At 38.3% G+C, this 12,200-nt stretch overlaps 2 protein-coding genes across 9 annotated transcripts in view; one reads left to right on the top strand and one right to left on the bottom strand.

The window, feature by feature from the left end:
* The window catches only part of adarb2 (adenosine deaminase RNA specific B2 (inactive)), a 597,874-nt gene that overhangs the window by 255,450 nt on the left and 330,224 nt on the right, over positions 1-12,200 (top strand). For 4 of the 7 annotated variants that reach the window (XM_073941371.1, XM_073941370.1, XM_073941374.1 and 1 more), the window contains one exon: positions 9,356-9,583. The exons of the other annotated variants lie outside the window; for them this stretch is intronic. The gene's annotated coding sequence lies outside the window, so the exon portion shown is untranslated. The remainder of the gene's footprint in view (positions 1-9,355; positions 9,584-12,200) is intronic. 7 annotated transcript variants of the gene reach the window in all.
* ifnu (class II cytokine, IFN-u) overlaps positions 1-12,200 on the bottom strand; it is a 121,898-nt gene that overhangs the window by 84,509 nt on the left and 25,189 nt on the right. The gene's annotated exons all lie outside the window — the stretch shown is intronic.

The raw sequence follows: 12,200 nt of genomic DNA, 5'->3' as shown, positions 1-12,200 counted from the left end.
CTTTTCCTCCTCTTCGTCCTCCTCATCCTCTTTTTTCTTCTCCTTTCTCTTCTGAATTCATATTTACTTCCTCCTTCTTTTCCTTCACCTTATTGTCCTCTTTTCATTTCCTCCTCTCCATTTACCTTTTTTCCCACCTCCCTTTTTCCACCTCTGTTCCTCCTTCTCTTCTTCCTTTTTCTTATTCTTGTCCACTTCTGTCTTCTCCTTCTCCTCCTTGTTCTTCTTCTTTTCCTCCTCCTCATTTACCTTTTTTTCTCCACCACCTCTTTTCCACCTTCCCCTTTTCCTCCTCATCCTCCTTTTTCTTATTCTTATCCAATTCTCTCTTCTCCTCCTCCCTTTCCTCCTCATCCCCCTCCTTCTAATTCTCATCCACTTCTGTCTTCTTCTCCTCCTTGTTCTTTTTCTTTTCCTCCTCCTCATTTACCTTTATATTCTCCACCTCCTCTTTTTCACCCTCTCCTCCTTCTTTTCCTCCTCATACTCCTTTTTTTTGTTCTTGTCCACTTATCTTCTCCTCCTTGTTCTTCTTCTTTTCCTCCTCCTCCTTTTTATTCTTCATTTCCACCATCTCCTCCTTCTTCGCCTTTTTGATCTTATTCTCCTCCTCCTTATTAGGCTTTTCTATGTCCTCCTCCATTTTCTTCTCCTCTTTTTTGTTCTTCTTTTCACCTTCTCCTCCTTCCCTTTCTCCTCCTTCCTCTTTTCCTCCTCCAATTTATCTTATCCCTCATTTTTTTACCACCTTTCCTTTCGTTTTTCCTTTCTTTCTCTTTTTATTCCTTCTTTGTCACGTTTTCCCTCCTTTTTCCTTCCACTTCCCCCTCACCTTTCTTCTTTTTCTCTTCCTCCTCCAACTCTTTGATTGTCTGCTTATTTTTCTGTTCTTATTTTCCTCTCACCTCTTTTCCTTTCTTTTTTATTCAGTCATGGTCAACCTATCTTTTCCCCTCCTTATACTCATTCTCTTCTCTTCCTCTCTCTCGTCCTCCTCCATCTCTTTAATTTGATCAGCTCATCATTTAATTTTAACAAAACTCTTAATAATAACTAATAATGAAAACAATACTTGCTTTACATATCCCTGGATCCCTTGGATGTGTAATATAAAGTAAAACTAATTCATAACAATGTGATACAGAGAAAAGACAGCCAAAAAGGAGTTGTGGGCGATTCATTGATACCCCTGCAGATGGTTTAAAGACACAGGCAAGCAAAAAAAAAAAAAAATCTCCTGACAAGAAAATAGCTGAAAGACCTATTATAGTGGGGAGGTAATGGTGCGGGACAGGCACTGATACAAATAGCCGAGGAAGGGCATTTCACTCAGATAATGGGGTGGAAGGTTTCTGGCATGAGGAGATTCATGTACAGACAAGAAAGCTTTGATGCAGTGACATTGGAGAAACCATAAAAACTCTGGAGTAAAATAGCGAGGCGGTTACTTGCCGCTAATGGGATCCTTAGCTTTCAGGAGCTAGATTTAAGACAACGTGAGCTGAGAAACTAAAATATTGTAATTTAGTGACCGTTTTGTTTTCTGATTTGTTTGTAAATATGAATATTCAAATATTCCAGCCATAAATTAAAGTGAGATCGAATGAAGTGAGTGAATTTTTGTATTCAAGATTTTAGGCCTTGTAATTTTTAGTCACCATTAAATCCAGTTTTTTAGCTGCAGTTTTGTCTTGTTTGTTTTTTAAAAGACAAGTCAGATTTTTAGGTATCGGCGTGAATTAAAACATCATTATTACTGTGCTGGAGTTTATTCTGCAATAAATTAGAGGCTGTCTAAATGATAACACTAATTTCCTTTTTTTACAGGCAAATAACAGGAAAACTGCTTTTTTCTAAATTTTTCCCCTCCATTGTAAGAAACAGATTATGCATCTTATTTAAAACGTGTGATATCCAGTAAATATGACAGTCAATAAAAAAAGTCAACAGTGTGCTAACTTTTAACAGTGAACAGTGAACTTTTAACAGTGAACAGTGAACTGAGCTGCAGTCAGCTTCTGTGAAAAAAAAAAACGAGTTATAAGTAGGGTCAGATGCAATCTACGGACATTTTTTGCTATTTCTTTGCAAATTTTAGTTAAAAATGGTATGATAACGGAATGAATTTGGAACTATCATAACTAAAACCTTAATATATGAACTAAAAGGTAATACCTTTTAAACTTGTATATAATGTTTACAATGCAAATCCAATCTGATCCACTTTATTTAGTAAACAAAGCAAGTCTTTCACATAATATATCTGCTAAAAGACAGAAAATATTACTTTAAAAACTGTATTGTAAATACTGATGACTAAATGACTGATTTGTGCAACTTCACAGTGTGTTCATTCATTCATTTATTTGCCTTCGGCTTAGTCCTTTATTTATCAGGGGTCGTCACAGTGGAATGAACCAGCAACTATTCTAGCATATGTTTTACACTGTGGAGGCCCATCCAGCTGCAACCCAGTACTGGGAAACACCCATACACTCTCACATTTACACACACTCATCCACTATGGCCAATTTAGTTTATTCAATTCACCTATAGCGCATATGCGGGAAACCGGAGCACCCGGAGGAAACCCATGCCAACACGGGGAGAACATGCAAACTCCACACAGAAATGCCAACTAACCCAGCTGGGACTCAAACCAGCAACTTTCTTGCTGTGAGGTGACAGTGCTAACCACCGTGCTACCCGCAGTGTATTACGTCTTGTGTCTAGTTTTCTAGGATTCTGAAGTTGTTCAGTAACCAGCTTTGAGTAATTTTTGATCAAAACAAGCGAAAAGTGCTGGGCTGTTTACCGCGTTACTCTCACTCCAATGCTGCATCTTCTCTGATTAGGTGCATTATGGCTAATTTATGGCTGTTAATTAGGCTCAGTTTCGTGCTGAATTTCTCATTAAGCTGCTGGGGTTTGTCACTCTCAGCGTGGAGTCGGCTTTGACACGGCTTTGAAAGTTGTGCATGTTTATAAGATGACACAAGTCAGAGACGTCATGTACGATCTCACTCAATGCCCATCCACTGTAGTCAATTATCACCCTTCATGTTTCATCATTCCAGAGCAGTGTGTGAGGAATGTGTTCAGTTCCTCTATCTATCTATCTATCTATCTATCTATCTATCTATCTATCTATCTATCTATCTATCTATCTATCTATCTATCTATCTATCTATCTATCTATCTATCTATCTATCTATCTATCTATCTATCTATCTATCTATCTATCTATCTATCTATCTATCTATCTATCTGCTTGCCTGCCTGCCTGTCTGTAGCATATATTTATCTATTGCATTCATCAATCTATCTATAACATCCATCCATCCATCCATCTGTCTACCGACCATCCATCCATTCATCTATCAATATACAGAATCCATCCACCCTCTTATCCATCCATCCATTTACATCAATGCATCCATTCACCCATCTATCTATAACATACATCCATACATTTATTTACCTATAGCATCATCCATCTATCTATCTATTTACATAATTCATCCATCCATCCATCCGTCCATCCATCCATCCATCCATCCATCCATCCATTTACACTGTATAACTATACATCTACAGCCTATATCCATCCATGCATCCATCCTTCTATTTACACCCTCCATCCTTACATCTACATCATCCATCTCTCCATCCATCCATTTTCAGAATCCACCCTTTTATTTACAGCATTCATTCATTCATTCTTTCATTCATTCATTCATTCATTCATTCATTCATCTACAGCATCCATTCATCCATTTATCAATCTATGAAATCCATCCATTTATCCATCCATCCATAGCATTCATCATCTATCAATCTACAGCATCCATCCATCATCTACAGAATCCCTCCCTCCATTTATCCATCCATCCAACCACAGCATCCATCATCATCCATCCATCTACAGCATCCAATCATCATCTACAAAATCCCTCCATCCATTCATCAACAATCCAATAATCTATCTACATAATCCCTCCCTCCCTCCATCCATCTATCCACAGCATCCATCCATCTACAGCATCCATCCATCATCTACGGTATCCCATCATCCATTCATCAAAAATCCATCAATCGGTCTACAGAATCTATCCTTCCATCCATTCACAGCATCCATCCTCATCCATCCATCTACAAAGCATCCATCCATCCACAGCATCCATCCATTCATCCACAGCATCCATTCATCTATCCATCCATACATCCATCCATTCACAGCATCCATCCATCCATCCATTCATTCACAGCATCCATCCATTAATTCATCCATACATCTGTCCATTCACAGCTTCCATCCATATGCAGCGTCCTTTAATCTACAGCATCCATCCATCCATCCATCCATCCATCCATCTACAGCATCCATTCATCCATCCATCCATCCATCCATCCATCCTTCCATCTATACTAGAGATGTCAAACTCAGTTCCTGAAGGCCCGCAGCCCTGCACAGCTTAGTTCCAACCCTGCTTCAACACATTCACCTGTAGGTTTCAAACAAGCTTATAACACTCAACTAGTTTGATTAGGCGTGTTTTATTAGGCTTAAAGCTAAACTCTGCAGAGTTGCGGCCCTCTATTAACTGAGTTTCTCACCTGTGATCTATACCATACATCCATCAATCTACAGCATCCATCCATCCATCTACAGTGTCCAATGAATTTAATTGAATAAGCTATATTGGCCGTAGTGTATGTGTGGGAATGAGAGTGCATGGGTGTTTCCCAGTGCTGGGTTGCGGCTGGAAGGGCATCCGCTGCTTCTGGGTAAGTTGGCGGTTCATTCCACTGTGGTGACCCCTGATACATAAAGGGACTAAGCCAAAGAAAAATGAATGTAGCATGTAAATATGAGGTAAAGTAAAGGGAAACTTAAAATAAGAAACTTAAAAAAAAATGCACACAACGTTATATGATTAAAAACTTAAGAATAGGATTAATCGTATTCATAATGCGAAAAAATGAGGAAAAAGAAGTTTGATGTCAACAATGACTTTTATTTTAAAGTAATTGCAACTAATAATACATCACAATAAGCTTAATATTAATTTTGAAAAATGGACAGTAAAAAAATATAGACTAAACCAAGATTATTATAGGACAAACATCAGAGATCAGAGAGAAAAAAGAGCAGCTTCAAGTAAATTGCAGTGCGCTTTTCTTTCATCCAGCGATTGTTTATTTTAATTGTTGAAATCCTGTTTTTTTTTCTCCCTCAAGATAATCAAAAAGATCCTTTATCAGCCTCGACGACATTTGATGTGCAATTGATGTAGTTTCTTATTAATGATAGCGTTCATTCTGATCTTTAATTAGCAGCTTTTGTGTTGGAGACAGATTAAATAAACAAAGGCTTTGAGTTAAATGGACTCTAATGAGAATAACAGGCGAGAGGGAAACATTTTAATTATTGTTAATTATGCAAATAAAGGTAGTAGTTTCAAACAAACGAGCCTGAAAGGTCATTTTAGTTCAGGGAAATAAAATGATACTTATTATTGTGCAACGTCTACAGACAGTGATTATCAGTGACGCTTCGAGATTCTAAATTCAGTTGTTTTGGATGAATGATGTCGCTTTTGGTGTGAGTCATGCACTGAAGCAGACATGCGGATGAATCTTTGATAATGGCAAGACAAATATATTAAATCTCCGGCATGCTGGTTTGAACTTCTTTAACACATTTTGTAGAGTAAATAATGGTCATTATCTAAATAATACAATTGGAAAATAGACAAAATGTCCCTTTTATGAATTCAGCCCTCCAGCAAAAAAAACTGTCAAAGGCAAACTATGTGTAGTACAATGTTTTGGCAATTTATTCTAAAATAACCAAACGTTAAATAACACGTCTGATTTAAGATTTTACATCTCTACAAATAAACCATGACTGACAAAATATTATGTTCAAATGAAGTAATTTACAATTTATGTGTACAAATTTGATCATAAAATGATTGATAGGCCAGTGGTGCGTTTCCAACTTAGGTTAGCCAACTAAGGTTGTAAGTTCCATCGTTTCCCAAATCCATCGTTCCAACGAACATTTGCAAACTGCATCGGAAACATGTATGCTTGCATCTACACCTCTAGAGTTGTAGTTAGAAGCATAGTTCCTGGCTGTGTTCTATTCCCAGTTATTCACCCTATGCCCTATTCATTTCGAACGTTCCAACATTAAAACTTGGAATTAATAAAAAAAAAATTAACAAAATCTCTTAGTTATAATTTGCTTTCAAAGTATTTTTACAGTTCAGTTTTAGCGATCTTCATATTGACCATCACGTTCCCTTCACAGTGCTTTTTGAAAACATTAAATGCAATTTTGCACGCAGCCGTGGCTCATGACAAAAGCTATAGGTGACCAATTATTTAAAAGCCAAATTTACATCTCCAAAGCTTATGAAAACTAAAATATATAGCATACATTAATGCTTTTAATTTAAAATAGGTTATATATTAATAAATGTAGCCTACTGACGTGGGTCTTTTGGTTTGAACATTTCTGCAGTGGTTTTAATGTGTCAAATTGAAAAAGCAGACCTTTACAATAAATAAGATAAACTGTAAAAAAACAATAATAATAAAAAACTTTATTATTATTATTATTATCAAGTAGGATTTTTTTTACATTGCTTAATAAATAGCTTACTGTACATCCATTAATGATTTATATCTGAGATTAAAGTATGTGTTAGCTAGTTCATGTTTTAGAATAGAATATGGCATATTCTCAATAATATTTCTAAAAGAAACATAGGCCCTGTATGTGCCATTTATATATATATATATTTATATATATATATTCATATGGAAAAATGAGCGCATGTTTTGATATTGGTTGATTGGTTGGCTGGCAGGCTGGTTGGCTGACTGGCTAGCTGGTTGGTTGGTTGGTTGGTTGTTGGTTGGCTCGTTGGTTGGTTGGTTGGTTGGTTGTTGGCTGGTTGGTTAGTTGGCTAGCTGGTTGGTTGGTTGGTTTGTTGGTTGGTTGGTTGGTTTGTTGGCTAGCTGGTTGGTTGGTTGATTGCTTGGTTGGTTGATTGGTTGGTTGGTTGGTTTGTTGGCTGGCTGGCTGGTTGGTTGGTTGGTTGGTTGGTTGGTTGGTTTGTTGGCTAGCTGGTTGGTTGGTTGGTTTGTTGGTTGGTTGGTTTGTTGGCTAGCTGGTTGGTTGGTTGGTTGATTGCTTGGTTGGTTGATTGGTTGGTTGGTTGGTTGGTTGGTTGGTTGGTTGGTTGGTTGGTTGGTTGATTGGTTGGTTGGTTGGTTTGTTGGCTGGCTGGCTGGCTGGTTGGTTGGTTGGTTGGTTGGTTGGTTGGTTGGTTGGTTTGTTGGCTAGCTGGTTGGTTGGTTGGTTTGTTGGTTGGTTGGTTTGTTGGCTAGCTGGTTGGTTGGTCGGTTGATTGCTTGGTTGGTTGATAGGTTGGTTGGTTGGTTTGTTGGTTGGTTGGTTTGTTGGCTGGCTGGTTGGTTGGTTGGTTGGTTGGTTTGTTGGCTGGCTGGCTGGTTGGTTGGTTGGTTGGCTGGTTGGATGGATGATTGGTTTATTGGTTGGTTTGTTGGCTGGCTGGTTGGTTGGTTGGTTGGATGGATGATTGGTTTATTGGTTGGTTGGCTGGCTGGTTGCCTAGCTGATTGCTTGGTTGGTTGGTTAAATGATCTGTTTTTATGTGTTTGTGTGGTTATTTCTGTGCAACTAACTTTGTCTACAAGGTATCAACACTGAACTGTAAAAGAAACTAATGCAGATGAATGTAAAATAATGCTCACAAAATTGCTCACTATATCCTAAATAGGGACCTGTTTGAAGGGGCAGTCATTTATAGTGATGTCTGGTGTTTTGATAGTAATGCTCTCCTACAGTATGTAAATGCTCAAACTACGCTTGTTCCCGTCTTTGTTTTAAGAATGCAGAAGGTAGTTTTGACTAAAAATGAACAGTTTTACACCATCTTGCTGAGTCCTTGGCAGTTCAAACCATTGAGGTTAAATTACTATCTTACAAACATATTGTCAAAAAAATGGCTAATTGGTACAAATTCATAAGATTTAATTTTAATTAAAACTAACAATTTCTAAAGGAGGCGTGCTCCACAATTAGCCACTAAATCAAAAAGAATATGAATTGCGTTGTCTACTGTAAAATCAATGATGCTTCGCTCTTTCCTAACACAACCTTTATTCTCAATTTTGACGAAATGTTGTAAAAAGGTTGATCATGGTTCTTTGCAGGAATCTCGACAGTTATATTAAAACAAACTAACAAGAAAAAAGAAAAGTTGTAGCAGTTTAGTTGGTAATACTGTGATTATGGCTGCAGCTTAGGGAATGAGGGACAAATTTAGCTCAAGGTCCTACAGTGAGGATAAAGCTTATGGAAAAGTGCATGTGGCTGCAGTTCTGGGCCGCACGCTAACAGCTCAGAGATGAAGTGCTGACAGTTTGGCTTTAAATGGGAAAGAGCTCACAGGAGAGGCCGTTTCTGCTGCTTACTCTCTCTGTCGGAAAGTCCTGATAAACGAATTTTAATATTCAGAGCCGTTTTGAACCTCGAAACAAAATCCGTCCAAACGCGAGCATGTCAACATGAAATTAAAAGCAGCATGCATCCCTTTTTTGTTATATTGTACGTTTTATCTGTTATTATAATTATCTAGACTTTCACGATGCAGATCTTTGTATATTATACAACAGCTGAGTTAGATCTAATCCTCAAATTTAGTTTAACAGTCTAGTAGCGCATACATTTCATCCACATTAGTCAGTGATCAAGTGATTTTTAATTTATAGTATATAATATTTTGAATTAAGCACACAGATGCCTTGGATACATAAACCATAACATAAATTTCTTATTTACACAACTGTACTAAAACAAACATTTTCATGAGTGTCCTCCATTTCTATCCACTACTTATTCATTTTATACTGTATATAGTTCAATTCATACTTTCAGCCTCAGAGTCGCCCCCTGTTGATTCAAATAATAGTACAACGGTTAGTGTGTTAAGTATGAAAGCCTCCATCAGAGGATCTTGGTCTGGAGTAAGGTGAAATTCTAAATCAGCCTTTACTTGTCACTGACCCACATGCATTTTCCTGTCAAAAAATAACAGCAGCTTTGTATTTTCTGCATGCGTTCACACATATGGCAGGCAGTATGGATACTGATGAGTGCTTAAGCTTGATGTGTTCTGAGAATGCGTCTCCTTTCAGTCCCATGCGACGTCCACACACGCGCGCACACACAGATGTTACAGAGTTCTTGCATCCCTCTGGACTCATTTCACCCTTAGAGTGGCTCACCACCCTCTCCAAATCTCTCCCCAAACAGGTTTACTCTCATCCTTCACTCCCGCTGCAGTCGATAGGGCTCGCGCTGCTCTTAAACCCATTACGGATGTGCTTCGGCCAACTGTGAAACCTCTGTCTGCTCCATATCTGCCGCCAACTCCAATCAACACTGAACTCCAGCGGCCCAAAACATCCACGGCTGTCATACACATGCTTCCAGAGAGCGTCGCCGTGTGAAGGATTGAGTCCCGCACGCAGTGGAGAGCAGGTTCGTGACCGTGTTTAGCAACACACATGTAAAACAGTCTTTAGGACTGGACATAATGCAAGAAAACAAAACATGAGTTAAAAATAGAGATATTCTAATCAAATATTACTGCAGCAAAAGTATTAAAGTGTTTCCATTTTATTTGAGTTACAGAAGTACAGAAGTATTTTTATGTTCTTAATAGTGCTGGGCAAAAGTTAGTGCGAACTGTTTGTATGTCAAAAACCATTGACTTTTTTTCACCCCAGATTAGGGTTTTTCGTAACACACATAAAACATTATTCCAGCTCACCTGCTACTTTTTTTTTCTTTGATTACTTACACTCACCGCCACTTTATAAGGTACACCTTACTAGTACCGAATTATACCCCCTTTTGCCTTCAGAACTGCCTTAATCATTCGTGGCATAGATTCAGCAAGGTACTGGAAATATTCCTCAGAGATTTTGCTCCATATTGACATGATAGCATCACGCAGTTGCTGCAGATTTGTCGGCAGCACATTCATGCGAATCTCCCGTTCCATTACATCCCGAAGGTGCTCTATTGGATTGAGTTCTGGTGACTGTGGAGGCCATTTGAGTACAGTGAACTCATTGTCATGTTCAAGAAACCAGTTTTTCCAATTTTTTCAAATCTTCTATTGTCCAGTTTTGGTGACCCTGTGTGAATTGTAGCCTCAGTTTTCTGTTCTTAGCTGACAGGAGTGGCACCCGGTGTGCTCTTCTGCTGCTGTAGCCCATTTGCCTTAAGGTTGGATGTGTTGTGCATTCAGAGATGCTCTTCTGCATACATCGGTTGTAACGAGTGGTTATGTAAGTTACTGTTACCTTTCTATCTGCTGGAACCAGTCTGGCCATTCTCCTCTGACCTCTGGCATCAGCAAGGGATTTGCGCTCACAGAACTGCCGCTCACTGCATATTTCAACTTTTTCGGACCATTCTTTGTAAACCCTAGAGATGATTGTGCGTGAAAATCCCAGTAGATCAGCAGCTTCTGAAACACTCAGACCAGCCAGTCTGGCACCAACAACCATGCCACATTCAAAGTCACTTAAATCCCCTTTCTTCCCCATTCTGATGCTCGGTTTAAACTGCAGCAGATCGTCTTGACCATGTCTACACACCTAAATGCATTGAGGTGCTGCCATGTAATTGGCTGTTTAGAAATGTGCGCTAACAAGTATGTCGCTATTAAAAAAGTCACATGAAAGCATATTAGATTTCTGGATTTTATCAAAATCTCCAAGTAAATCTTTGGTTGTTTACAGAATTAGTTAGCATTATTAGCATATTCATCATTATCCTTATTTGGTCTACAAAAACAAAAAACAGTTTTTCTATGCGTTTTAATGTCGTAATTTTTGTTAAGCCATTTAAAACACTAACGAAGAATAAAAGCTTTTAGGAAGCTGCAGGATGAATCACACTATCTTAATTAAAGCCCACAAGCATTTACACGGGATATGAATAAAATAACAGGCACTTGTGAAAACAGGCCCTTGAAAAGACAAGTTATGAAGATTTATGAACGCTTTAAGAACTTGCAGAATTTCATTATTTTACATCTCTATTATGATCTTTATAAGCATGCATAATGAAATGCCTAATAAAAGATTTAATAAATGGACTTCTGTTTAAAGTCAGATGGATTTGGCACTGGTGGAGAGAAGGGAGAATAGAGGGGGAAGTCTATTGTACGCTGAAAATAGAGGGCTGTCACAAATGGATTAAGTACTCGGTATAAAAATGAATTCGGTTTCAATTAAAAGAGGGTGATGGTGGTCTATTTCAAGTCTCTCAGCTGGAATAAAGAGTCAGAATGAGTGGTACCTGTGGAAGGTAATATTGAAATAACTGTAATTACAAGACTTGTCTCCCTGTGAAGGCACTTGGCAACTGTGTTCAACAAAAGCTTAACCAGCTTACAACAATGTCTGTTCTGAGTAGAGCGGGGATCGGTTTCTACAAACCCCTTACAGGCACAATATGTACAATTTGTTTTCATTAACATCACTAAAACAGTGTTATGCATTTTGCTGACTTATGTACTTAAATTATCCCAAATGTTGAAATACAGAGAAGTAGCTAGAGAGACGGAGGGCCCTATCATACACCCGGCGCAAGGCGCGGCGCATCTATGGCATCTTTAAAGAGACAGGCACTTACAGCATGGTATAACAAATGATATATGGAGATTTTTAAGCTAAAAATTCTGAAATATATTCTGGTGACTCCTGACACTTCTATTATATGTTGTTAGAAATAATTGTGCATAATTGTTCCCCCTTAAAACCTAAAGTACTGCCAGTGAGATGAATGGGAACGCAAATGGATGGCTTTCTCCAGGTGTTATAGACCTGTTTGGTGACAGGGAAAACAATGCAGACAATGCATTCAAATAAACTACTATCAGCGGGTGCAATTAATTCTGGCTGAATTCCCCCTTGAGTGTTTAGAATCGACAACAGGAGCCTAATACAACACGTTACAAGAATGAATTGATTTATGTAAGCGTCAAAGTTCTAAAGCCTAAAGCATATTATCACAACGCGCCAGAGAAGGGGGGAAAAGCGAACTAATTTAAACTTACACCCATCAATTCTTGAAAGCGTCA

This window comes from Danio rerio, chromosome 24 (genome assembly GCF_049306965.1).
Source record: "Danio rerio strain Tuebingen ecotype United States chromosome 24, GRCz12tu, whole genome shotgun sequence".
In the NCBI taxonomy this organism is placed as follows: domain Eukaryota; kingdom Metazoa; phylum Chordata; class Actinopteri; order Cypriniformes; family Danionidae; genus Danio; species Danio rerio.
The sequence above is the reverse complement of the archived record's forward strand: the minus strand, read 5'-3'. Positions and strand labels throughout refer to the sequence as shown.